Source organism: Vulpes lagopus, chromosome 11, assembly GCF_018345385.1.
Source record: "Vulpes lagopus strain Blue_001 chromosome 11, ASM1834538v1, whole genome shotgun sequence".
Classification (NCBI taxonomy): Eukaryota; Metazoa; Chordata; class Mammalia; order Carnivora; family Canidae; genus Vulpes; species Vulpes lagopus.
The window spans coordinates 60588911-60601386 of NC_054834.1; the positions used below are offsets into that span (position 1 = coordinate 60588911).

Genomic DNA, 12476 nt, shown 5'->3' on the forward strand with positions numbered 1-12476 from the left:
AATTCCTTCATATAAAGCATTTCTCCTGGAAGATGATAATATGCCCATAAATAAATGAAGATCTTGTTACATATTCTTATTGGGCACAGATTTTATTTTAATTTCTGAAATCTAGTATTATTGCAGTAACAGCCTTTTTCTTTCTATGTATCCTGAATAAGGAAGTAATTACTTTTCATATTTACTTTTTCTACTATTTTTGGGTGCTCATGTGTTAATAGTCCCCCTTTCTTTGTGATTATTTTTTTCTACATCACTGAAAAACTGCCATTTAAAACATTTATATTAAGTATGAAATGTGAATTTAATTCATTAATGAATTAATTATTTATTTTAGTTATATGAAAATATTCCCTTGTTCTGACCAGTTTAAACATGCCCAATCAGTATTACCTATAAAGACAGGCAACATAGTTCATGGTCATGTCAGTGCATCTTGTTTTCCACTTACAAGCATCCCAGTCTCCTTGAATCTAAAACCATTGCCTAAAAAAAACAAAAAAAACAAAAAAAACAAAAATAAATAAAACCATTGCCTTTGTCAAACTGGCAGTTTGGTTTAAGGTCTTTTGTATATAAAGATAAATGCTATGTGTAACACAAAAGAAACAGAAGATGGAATACCTGCTCCCAAGAAACTGTCACATATGAAAGATATAACAATAAATAAAAAGGAACATTTGGGGATACCTGGGTAGCTCAGCAGTTAAGTGTCTGCCTTCGGCCCAGGGTGTGATCCTGGAGTCTTGGGATTAAGTCCCACATCAGGCTCCTAGCATGGAGCCTGCTTCTCTCTCTTCCTATGTCTCTGCCGCTCTCTGTGTGTCTCTCACGAATGAATAAATAAATCTTAAAAAAAAAAAAAAAAAAAGGAAAAGGAACATTTGAAACACCTACAGTAGCTCTTTTAACCAAGCCCATGCTGGAGCTCCTGACTCACTCATATCCACCTGTTCCCTCCCTCTCTTCCATCTCTTGGTGAATTATAAAAGGCTCCCTTCTTTAGGACTAAATCTAACACACCTCCTACTCTTTTTCCTTTTTATCAGTCCCTGTAATGTAAGCTGCTAGGAGCATTCTCTCTCAGGCCTCTCATCCCTTTAATTCTCTGCACTTTGTCCTTGACCTAGGCTCCTCCTCCACTCTTCTTTCCCAAGGCTTATGTTTTACTTTCTAGAATCTCAACTCAATAAATTCCCCTCTTCCTTTTTCCCTGAACGTTTCTTCTACTTACTTCTCTCCAGTGAATCCGATCATGCCCTGAGGACTTTGCTTTGCTTTTAACCTTCTCAGAAAAGATCTCATCCCTCTGAGAAAGGGAGATGGGGGCAGTGCCCTCTGCACTCTGGGTTTTCACTGCTGATTCCAGACCATCACACCTTTACTGTCTTTTAAAACTTCAGTTTTGTAGATGTATGAGCCATATGTAGGAGTAGGGCTGCCGTCTACTCTTACTTTGTTGTTGTTTACCGACACGAAGTTAAGTCCCTTTTAGGCACTTGAATCACAGTTTTCCTATAAACACAAGCTCTGCCATGATGTCAGATGACCTGGAAGAGCACATAAAGGACCCATGTCCCAGCCTCTCAGGTCCTTCCTCTCATCCTCTTTAATAACGTTTCCTAAACTCTCATCCAACAGCCACTCTCATAACTACATTGTTCTATCTCTAAAATTGCAAATCCTAATGTCCCATTCTTGGATTGTTTCACCAACCTTCAGTCAATGGAGATTGAGAATCCAGTCATTTTATTATTAGGGGAATGTTAGGAATCCTCACTCAGCATTCTTCAATGTTCTTATTTCAAGGCAATATTATTTCCAAGTCTGCTTTACTTTAGAACTAAATTGGGTTATAAATGTCACTATCAGAGGTCCTGCTTAATCCCTCAGTTTCAATGAAATGAAACATCATTGCCTTTTTTCTAATTTCCTAGAAACACTTTTTCTTGTCCCATATCTCTGTTTCTTAATAATGTGACTTCTGCTTTATTCTTTCTGTTTACATGATACATGTATTTTTAAACAAGGTGATGATAGTCTTTCAAAGAACTATTGAATTTTAGAATTTGTTTAAAGAAAATAGAATCCAGCTTTATTGCATTAACACATAAGGAAACCAAAGCCTAGAGAAGTTAAGAGACTTACTTAAGATCTTTTAACAAGTTGGTTATAAAGCAAGTTCTCTATTTTGGCACCATGCTGCCTCCTCTACAGAGTTCTATCTGTAACTGTGATCTTTAAGATGGACAGGGAGATGAAGGCTTGGTGGAATAGTAGTATACCAATGAATACTGAGGACCCAAGAGTTCTCCTCTTGGGTCACTTAATAAGAAAACAGAATTTAGTTTCTAAATGTGCATATGAATCAAAGGTGAAGCTAATATTTTGAATGTAAATGACTAGAGGAATTTTAGAAAACAGTACTCTTGGAGAGGTTTTTATTTGATCATGAATTTTTTTTTTAGTTGATCACTTAGTTTTTATTTTCAATCATCAAATTCTAAACCTGGAGTTTTATCACTTTATTATTGGTATTATTGTTAGAGCTAATATGTTTTGAGTGCATACTATGATTCAGCCAAAGTACTGTCTGTTACATGGATAATCTCATTAAATCCTCCCTACCGCTTTATGAGGTAGGTATTATAACTCCCTTCATTTTGAAGATGAAGAAACTGAGGAATCAAGAGATTAAATGACATTTCCATTCAGACACTTTTAATAAGTAGCACAGCAGGAAGATGGATTGAGGTAGTCTAATCCCAGAACTGCTCTGCTCTGTTCAGTAGGTTGTTGTAAATGGGACAGTGCTCGTGAGACAACAGGCCTGGGGATAAGGATTCAGGAATCATCAGCTCAGTCATCAGCCATGAGAATGTATAGTGGTTCCTCCTTTTCTGCATTTTCAGTTACCTGTAGTCAAGTCCAGTCTACGAGCAGATGATTCTCCTTTTGACATATTGTCAGGTCAATAGTACCCTAATGCTATTTCACACATGTAATGCCTGCATCATTTATCTCACTTCAACTCATCACTTAGGCATTTTACCATCTTTACAAGAAGGGTGAGTAGAATATAATAAAACACTTTGAGAGAGAGATCACATTCACATAACTTTTATTATAGTATATTGTTATAATTGTTCTATTTTATTTTTAGTTTTTGTTAATCTCTTACTGTACCTAACTTATAAATTAAACATTATCATAGGTATATATGCATAAAAAGTATAGTATATAGATTTTGGTACTATCTGCAGTTTCAGGCATCCACTGGGGATCTTGTAATGTGTCTCCTGTGGATAAGGGGGGATTATTATATGTGTTCTCTATGGGAATCTATTGAAAGGAAAGACTAGGGGCTTAGAATTAACTTTTTTTTAAAAGATTTTATTTATTTATTCATGAGACACAGAGAGAGAGAGAGAGAGAGGCAGAGACACAGCCAGAGGGAAAAGCAGGCTCCATGCAAGGAGCCCGATGTGGCACTCGATCCCGTGTCTCCAGGATCACATCCCATCTCCAGGATCACATCCCAAGCTGAAGGCGGCACTAAACCACTGAGGCAATTCATAATTAGGAGGAAAGGGAAGTATCAAAAAAATTAGCAGGCACTGGTTGCAGAACTGAAAAGAGATCCAGCCCTATGTGGTGTCATCAAGCTAACTGCAGAAAGTTTTGAAAAGAATTGCATAATACTTCGTATCCATAACTATAAAAACATCAAGGAGAGGGAGAAGAGAGAAAAAGCTATTGACTAGATTGATAACGAAGACATTAGTGATGCTTGAGAGAGTAGTTTTGAGAGTGGGGGTGAGAAAAGGTTTGTAGATGTGGGTTGAAATGGAACATAGCAATGTTTAGCAATGAAATGGGTTGAGTGAAAATAAATTCTGAGCAGTAGCCCTAAAGATTTCTTTTTGGAAGAAGAGTCATGGGCATGTTGGAAGGCAAAGAAGAAAAGTTGAAGGTATTAGCCAAGGAGGAGATAAATATGAAAGGAAAATAGCTTATAAGTAAGCAGTAGATAGATCAAAGTAAAACATTTAGAGAATGGAGGAAAAAGTTAGTGAGTATGAGAAGCTTGAATGAGTGGAGGTGGCAAAAATGATTTTGTAGGGATTTATATCAAGTAGCCATGATCTCAGTGAACTATAAGTTGTGGTCATTGGCTGAGGGCGAAGACTGAGGAGGCGATCTGAAGGAGAGATGAAAAGATCTAGAATCCCTTACCATTTTCCCCATCCCACCCTTGAGGCATGTGTCACATGCATTTTGCTCCCCTGATTGTCTCTAAGTTCTTTGAGAGTGGGTCAGTCTTACTTTCACCCTTTATTCCTTAGCAACGTGTTCTGCATATAATATATCTTTGTTGAATTGTGCTGAATTGAAATGAACTGAGGTGACTAAAAAGATTGCTTAGAGTAGCAAGAGCCTGCTGAGGTTGGGCTGTTGTGAATATGTGGTGTGACAGGTTGGGAGAGCTATCTGTTTTATTGCAGTTGTGCCCCAGGACCCAGAGAAAGCAGAGAGTAGTCCAGCAAGCAACAGGAACGGTCTGGACTCTAACTGGAGTTGTGTTATGACTGATCCCACAGTCCAAGTGATGTTAGGAAGTTACCAGGGGGTGGACTAACAATAAAAAACAATGATGGAGTCCTTGCTGGAGATAAGAAAGGAGAATATCTCTAATAAAGCTGTCGTTGTAGAGGATCAACACCATGTTATAGTTTGTTGTTTGATCAAAATAAAGATTATAATTTATATTATTCTTTTAATAAAGAATATATTTAAAGTTTTAATTATGTTGGAGAGAATATAAAACATCTCATGTTTACACCAGGAAATATCTTACACTAAGAAAATATATGTTTCAATATTCTTAATTTCTACATGATATGTTTAGGAGGAACTGAATATATATCCTTCCATCCAGGTATGCTAGGAGTTGTGATAAAAATAGTGGCAAACATATGTCCAATTCTTATTAAAGTGCTCTTCTAACATACGTATTATCTGTCTTAAATCACACAGTACTACAGTGATTTGGGTATTATCTTTTGTTCCATTTTATAGATAAAGGGACTGCACTGAGGCACAGAGAAAAGATACCTGCCCATAGGTATACTACTACTTAAAGATAACACAGGAATTTGAACCCTGGAAAACTGACTTTAACTGTATTCTTTTTTTTTTTAAACTGTATTCTTAACTATTATAGCATATCATTTCCTGGCCAGCCCTTAAATACTACATTCCAGTGAAATGTGGAGGACAACAAGTTATTCTTTTGATTCGGGCATTCTAGATTAGGTTCTTATCATGGATAGAAATTTCGTCCCACTAACTCCTAGTTGTCCATAAGGTCTTGGCTTAGATGTCAGCCATAGTATCATCTGGAGGTTTTTCCTGACTCTCAAGTTCATAGTCAATGTCTCTTCTATGTACTTCACAACACCCCATGTTTCTCTTATCATAGAACTCATCACACTGAGTAGTTTGCTTTATTGCCCATGACTATCTTTGTGGTAGTCAAGTTGGGAACCACAGAAATAAATTACAGAGGCAAGAAATATAAATGAGAGAACTATTGGGTCAGCTCTAATTTATTAAAATGCTCCATTTTGCCCCCCTAGCCTGGTGGAAATAGTTTCATTGTTGGCTCCAATAAGAATCTTATTAAGCACTACTAAAGTGCTCTGAAGCAGCTTATGAACTTATGAATTGTGGACTGATTTATATGATTTGATTAACCTTACAAATTTTTTTGAAGAAAAAAGGAAAATTTTTGTTCAGATGCCTTGTATATATATTTAAAGACATCTGAGTCACCTAAATTATATTTAAAAAGTCCATCTAAATTTTAAAAAGACACCATTATTGATAGATGAGATTGCTAGTTTATTTCGATGACATTATATTAGTTTTGGGTCAAATTTATTTCATAAAGGGTAGGGCACAAGGGCCTTCTGAATGATTCTTGTATATAGCATATTACTAATTTCTTAAGACTGGGAGATGTTTTTACTATTCTAAATTATTATGGAAATTTATAGCTGTTACAACTCTTTTTAGGATATTGTTTTGGTATCATTTAATATTTTTTCCAGTATAATTAACATAGAGTGTTATATTAGTCTCAGGTGTAAAATATAATGATTCAACAATTCTATATGTTATTTAGTGCTCATCATGGTAAATGTACTTTTAATCCCCTTCACCTATTTCACTCATATGTGGAATTTAAGAAACAAACGAGAAAGGAAAAAAGAGACAAACAAAAAAACAGACTCTTAAATATAGTGGACATGTGATTTATTTGATGAGAGTTTTTGGTCAAGAATGCACTCCCCAACTATAATTTAATTTCTATGAGAAAAATTGAACGTTTCTATTTATAACTTTTGACTTACAGAACAGTATGGCTCAAAATGGAAACAGTGTAAAAGAAAATTAGAGGAACGACTAAAATATTATTTAAAGCAATAGATTTATAATATAATTTGAGAGCCAATTTCTTGCTACCTACTTCTCTTAAAGCTTATTCTGAGCCTTCTGGTGAGAAATAAAGCTCCCTGAATGTCTGTTTGGCACCCCTCCCTCCTCTCCTTTGGGGATGATCATTGTTGTTGGTCTACCACCCAACAGTTGGGCTCACAGCAGGTTGTATTGGAGGGTTTTTTTTTCTTCTGAAAACAACAGTTGGTTAGGAGTTATGCATTAGTTTGTTTGATTTATTGTCTCTGTGACATAATATGTAAGTACTCTCTATGAGCCCAATGAAAAACAAAAATGTTTAAAAAAGAATACACTAAAATAATTTAATTATGCCTTGATAGGAATAATTTAAATTCACATTCATTGACAACTAATGAGGAAAGCATTGGCAAAATTATTTCTGGATTGGATAAAAATATTATTTCCTCTCCAAAGTATACCCATTGAGGAGAAATTTTTATTTTTATGTCATTTCTGCACCCTTTAATGTGTAAGAATAAGTCATTAGGTGGCCTCTAAAATAACTTCTGTCTGTACACTAGCATGAGTTTACATTTGAGAACCTACTTTTTCAGATAATCTTTGCTTAATAAATTTTAGAAAAGTTCAAATTAGACTATTCTATTTTTCCACGTGACACAGAGACTGCTCATGGCTTTAATTTTCTATTTTGACACCACCTTCACTGAACCTAGAGTACTTGAATGTTGCAGTACTTAGGAACCTGGAAATTCATTATAATCAAGAGGAATAGCTAGCTACAGCATCTAAATCGATGAACTGTTGCTGATTCTTTAAAAATCTCCAAAGGGAAACCAAGCTTATAAAATCTTTCTAACCACCTTGCATTGAGCTGTCACCTTCAATGTACCTTTGATATACTCCTTTTTTGTTAAAGGGGAAGATGGGAAACAGAAAGTGTATCATTTCATTCACACGGACTTTGTCTGGAAGTGCGGCTGTGATATGATTTCTGTCAGAAACAATCTGCTTGATATTTCTCTGTCTTTGCTTGGGAACACAGAGTGGCCTGTCTGTTTTCTATCCCTGGGTGCTGGGCTATCCTGCCTTGTCAAACAGCATTTGTCTTCACTCACTACCTGCTTGTTGAGTGGAGCTCAGCCTCGCTGTGGTGGCAGAGGAAGCCTTAGGCTGCTCAGCATCTGTCTCTTCATGTAATTAACTGCAGCCCTGGATAGGGAGCAAAACAGAGATTTGGTGCTGTGAAAGAGTAATGTGTCTAGACAGGAGTTTCTGAGCGGGGAAAGATTTGTTAGTGTTTCTGTTCAAATAGGAGGACACATTTTTTTTTTTTTTTACCTCAAAATGTTTTGAAGGCAAAGTGACCATTTGCTGCCAAAGCAAACTTTGGAAAACTCACTTACTGTGCCCTAACCATTCTTTCAATTGGCAATTTTAGCATCAACACAAAGATAGTCATGAATTATAGATCATTGAATAAAATAAGAACTTATGAGTCAATTTCGACATGAACAAATGAATAAATGAAAGATGGAGATAGGCTCTTCTTTAGAGGAGAATGCTAATTAGTAAGTGTTGAAGGAAAGATTGAGTTAGAAAAATCACCATTTCACAACTGGTATGTAATAAGTGATTTGGACAAAAATCATCAGTAGATGGTAATACTACTGGATGAAAGTTGGATGTGGATCAGGATATACATAGTCTTAAATTATTTTTCACAAATTATATATGTACATAATTATATGTATAAAATTATGTATAGATATATGTCATATATTCACATATCTCATATATGATATCTATATGTAATTTTATGTATATAAAATTCCGTACGGGTTAAGGATATATGGGAGCTTTTTCTGTTTTGTTTTTGTAACTTTTCTGTAAGTTTGAAACTATATCAAAATAAGTAAGTACCAAAAAATCCTATTCACTTGTCCTCTTTTGATTTTCTTTCCCAGTAATTGGAGCATGGCTCAGGCTTGGCTCTTTTTAACATAGTATTAGGAAAAATGGGTTATGCTACCCAGAAGCTTTACTCACCAGCTGCCAACAAAGCTTCATTAATGTAACATGTTCTGCAATCAAAACCTGCTCTCTCTTGGGAAAAGAGTGACATTCTGAATACTTGCCTTTCACAGAGACCCAGTTAGAGACTTGCAATCTGTAAGGGTTTCTAAGTGAAATGTGAATATCTGCATGTGTGGCTCCCTGACACATTTTATAGTACCCTTTGACTTTATAGAAAAGGGCCCTGAAATTTAGAAAATGAATGCTTGTAATTCTTCCTGTGTCATTCTTAATAAGCTTGCTTTCAGGATCTAGACGGCAAAGAATCCTCCTTTTCTAAGACCTTATTGTGTAGCCATAGCAGCCCTGATAATTGCTTAAATGAGAAAAACAGACTAAATATTATAATAAAGACTGCAAACAGTATTGAAGGCAATTATACGAAACTCTTTCCTGGATATTTTTGGTATTCATTAATATAGAGCATTGTGATGCTTGAATGAATAGATTTATAATCTAACTTAAAAGTTGGAATTAAGCAATTCAATGTGTGTCTGGAAAGAGCAGCTATTACTCCTAACCAGCTGATTAGGTGCCTTGACATGCTTTTGCATGTGACAACACCCTTGGTGTCGCACTTGCAACCGACAATGGGCTGACCACTCCTTCACAGCCAGGACAATGTCTCTTATTTGGAGCAATTGGCTTTGACTTCTCTTTTCTTTCTAGTTGGTGATTAATAAGATGTAGGTTGACCTCCCTTCTAATGGGGAATGGCAAGAATGAGGTTTGCCAACGCTTTGAGTTCCTAACGTCTCTAATAAATATTTAATTTATTGACATTTGTGGTTTTTTGCTATATATTTTTTACATTGAAAAAACACTTTGAGGGATGCCTGGGTGGCTCAGCAATTGAGCATCTGCCTTCAGCTCTGGGCATGATCCTGGTCCAAGATCGAGTCCCACATCAGGCTCCCTGTGAGGAGCCTGCTTCTCCCTCTGCCTGTCTCCTGCCTCTCTCTATGTGTCTCTCATGAATAAAGAAGTAAAATCTTTAAAAGAAAAAACACTTTGAGTTTTATATTTTCTTTGAAACATGAGTTCTACCCTACTGTTCTTTTCTGTTTGCTTGTTTGTTTATTGTGATAAAAGTGGTATGTGGGAGTCAGATTATGCAATCTGCAACTCCTTATTTTAAGGATTAAGGATTGGGCCCCCAAGTTACCTGAGGATCATCCTTGTTGGCAGGGCTGGAAGTTCAACCAAAAGCTTCAGGTTCCCAGGCTAGTGTTGTTGCTACTTGCCTAACAGCCTGGAGTCTGTTCACTTTCTTGGAGATTCTTGGAAAACAGAAGCACAATAAAATTTAGAGAGAGAACATCTAAGGAAATTAAAGTATTCATAATACTCTAAAATCTTTATATTTTGAAATAATTTTAGATTCACAGAATAATTGTGAAGATAATCTAGAGTTCCTATATCCCTTTCACTCAGTTTCCCCTCATGTTAGCCATTTATTAAAACTAAGAGGGATGCCTGGGTGGCTCAGTAAGTTAAGTGACTGACTCTTGGTTTCAGCTCAGGTCATGATCTCAGGGTCATGAGATCAAGCTCTGCATTGAGCTCTGCATTGAGCCTCTTATCCTGCTCCATGCACAGCACAGTCTATTTGAGATAGTCTCTCTCCCTTTCCCTCTGCCTTTACCCTCCGCCCCCTACTCTCTCTCTCTCTCAAAAAAAAAAAAAAAATGAAAAAACTATGAAGTCAGCACTGGTACAATAGTCTTAACTATAGGGAGGCTTCTGGGAGCATAAAAGATGACAACAGCAGCTAGGCAAACTTTTGAACCTGCGAGAGGTGGGAGAAGAAAAGGAGAAGGCGATTTGAGCCAACTCTCAAAGCAGTACTCAGGTAGAGACCTACCTTCTCATACAAAGATAAAATATAGACAAACTACTCAGGATGCCCCTGAACAGGTTCGCAACCGTGACTTCAGGAGGGAGCTGGAAGAGAGAGAGAGAGAGTTGCTGCAAGAGAAAAAAAACAGAGACCGTCCAACAAGAGAACATGCAACCTCCTCGTTGGTGTCAAAGAAGCCTCGGTTAGACCAGATTCCTGCTGCCAACCTTGATGCAGATTATCCTCTAACAGATGAGGAAGATGAGGATGAAGATTTTGAAGAGGAGAGTGATGATGATGACACTGCAGCTCTTCTTGCAGAACTAGAAAAAATTAAAAAGGAAAGACTGAAGAGCAGGCCAGGAAGGAACAAGAACAGAAAGCTGAAGAAGAAAGAATACGTATGGAAAACATTGTGAGTGGAAACCCTCTCCTTAATCTCACTGGTCCATCCCAGCCTCAGGCCAACTTCAAAGTTAAAAGAAGGTGGGATGATGATGTTGTTTTCAAGAACTGTGCAAAAGGTGTAGATGATCAAAAGAAAGACAAAAGATTTGTAAATGATACACTGCGATCTGAATTTCACAAAAAGTTCATGGAGAAATAAATAGTACAGTTTTATGTGCTTAATTAAAGACTGTAAGGTGTAAATGATCATTCTCACGTTGTTCTGTTTTTCTCTTTCCCCATCTAAATTGTGTATAGGCCTCCCTAATTTTAAGTTCCAAACTATCTTTTTCCTTTATTGATAACTTTATTTGATGAGGACTTGTGAATTGGTTTAACCTAGTTTCTATCCTCTGAATATTTCCAGTAATATGCTTTCCTTTTAATATGGGAAAGGGAATCTTCTTGTAATAAATATTTTCAAAACTCGAAAAAAATAGTCTTAACTATAGGTTGTTCAGGTTTCTCTAGTTTTCTCACTGATTTTTTTTTTCTATTCCTGGATCAATTCAGAATACCAAGTTGCCTTGGCAGTTACATCTTATCTCCCGAGTTTCTCAAAATATTTATTTTTCTTTCACAACCTTGACCCTTCTGAATAGTGGTCAAGTATTTTGTAGAATGTTCCTCAGTTGGTTTTTGTGTGAAGTTTTATTATGATTAAGCTGATGTTATGAATTTTGGGTAACAATATCACAGGAGTCATATGCCCTTTATGTTGCTTTAGACCAGGGTATGCATAATATCAATATTATATTTTATTGGTGATGTTAACCTTGATAACTTGGTTAAGATGATATCTATTTGCTTTCTCCACTAAAAAGTTACTATTTTTCTCTTCCTATACTCTATTTATTAGAAGTAAATACTTGATCCCATACTCATGGGGAAGGGAATTAAACTCCTCTTGCAAGAAGGAACATTAAAAAAATCTGCAGATATGGTTAAGATACCACAATAATTAACAAATATTTGAGGGAAGATATTTTGAGGCTACGCAAATATTCAGTTTCTCCTAGGTTTTGCTCATTATTTTAGTGTTTATCAGTGGATTTTGCCTGCTGCAACTATTGCTATGATGTTCTAATGGTGATTTTATATTCCCCTCATTTTTTCTACATTATGAATTGGAATTCTTTTGGAAGGAGAGATCAGTCCATTCTCTCTCACTATTACTTATTTATTCAATCTATTAATTCTATTCATATGGGCTTATGGGTATTTTTTTTATTCTTTGGGTGATAATCCATTATTTGTTTGACTTGGTTCAAATTGTTCGTTTTAGCCAGTGGGAGCCTTTTTAGGTTAGCTCCTATGTCCTTTTGACATACATTCCCTTTATTTTTAACTCTTTTTTATTTTCTGACAGTATAAGATGTCACAGGATCATCTCATGTGTTCCCTGTCTCAATCATAGAACCAGCCATTTTCCCAAGAAGTGCTGGTTTCTTTCACTGTAGAAAGGTGTTTAGAAATTAAGATCTAGGTACTAAGTGTGCTTGTTGCTGTTAGAGTATATTTTTTCCTAGGCCTTCTTGGCGGGCAGATCTAGGAAATACATGCATACATATATTATCTTTGTTAACACATGGATTTATGTTTATTTTTCTGTGTGTGTATATGGTAAAACAAA

At 36.0% G+C, this 12476-nt stretch overlaps 1 protein-coding gene and 1 pseudogene across 1 annotated transcript in view; both read left to right on the top strand.

Annotated features, from left to right (window-relative positions):
- Window positions 1–12476, top strand: part of DCDC1 (doublecortin domain containing 1) — a 436509-nt gene that overhangs the window by 303707 nt on the left and 120326 nt on the right. The window lies entirely within an intron of this gene.
- LOC121471488 lies at window positions 10315–11003 on the top strand (annotated as a pseudogene).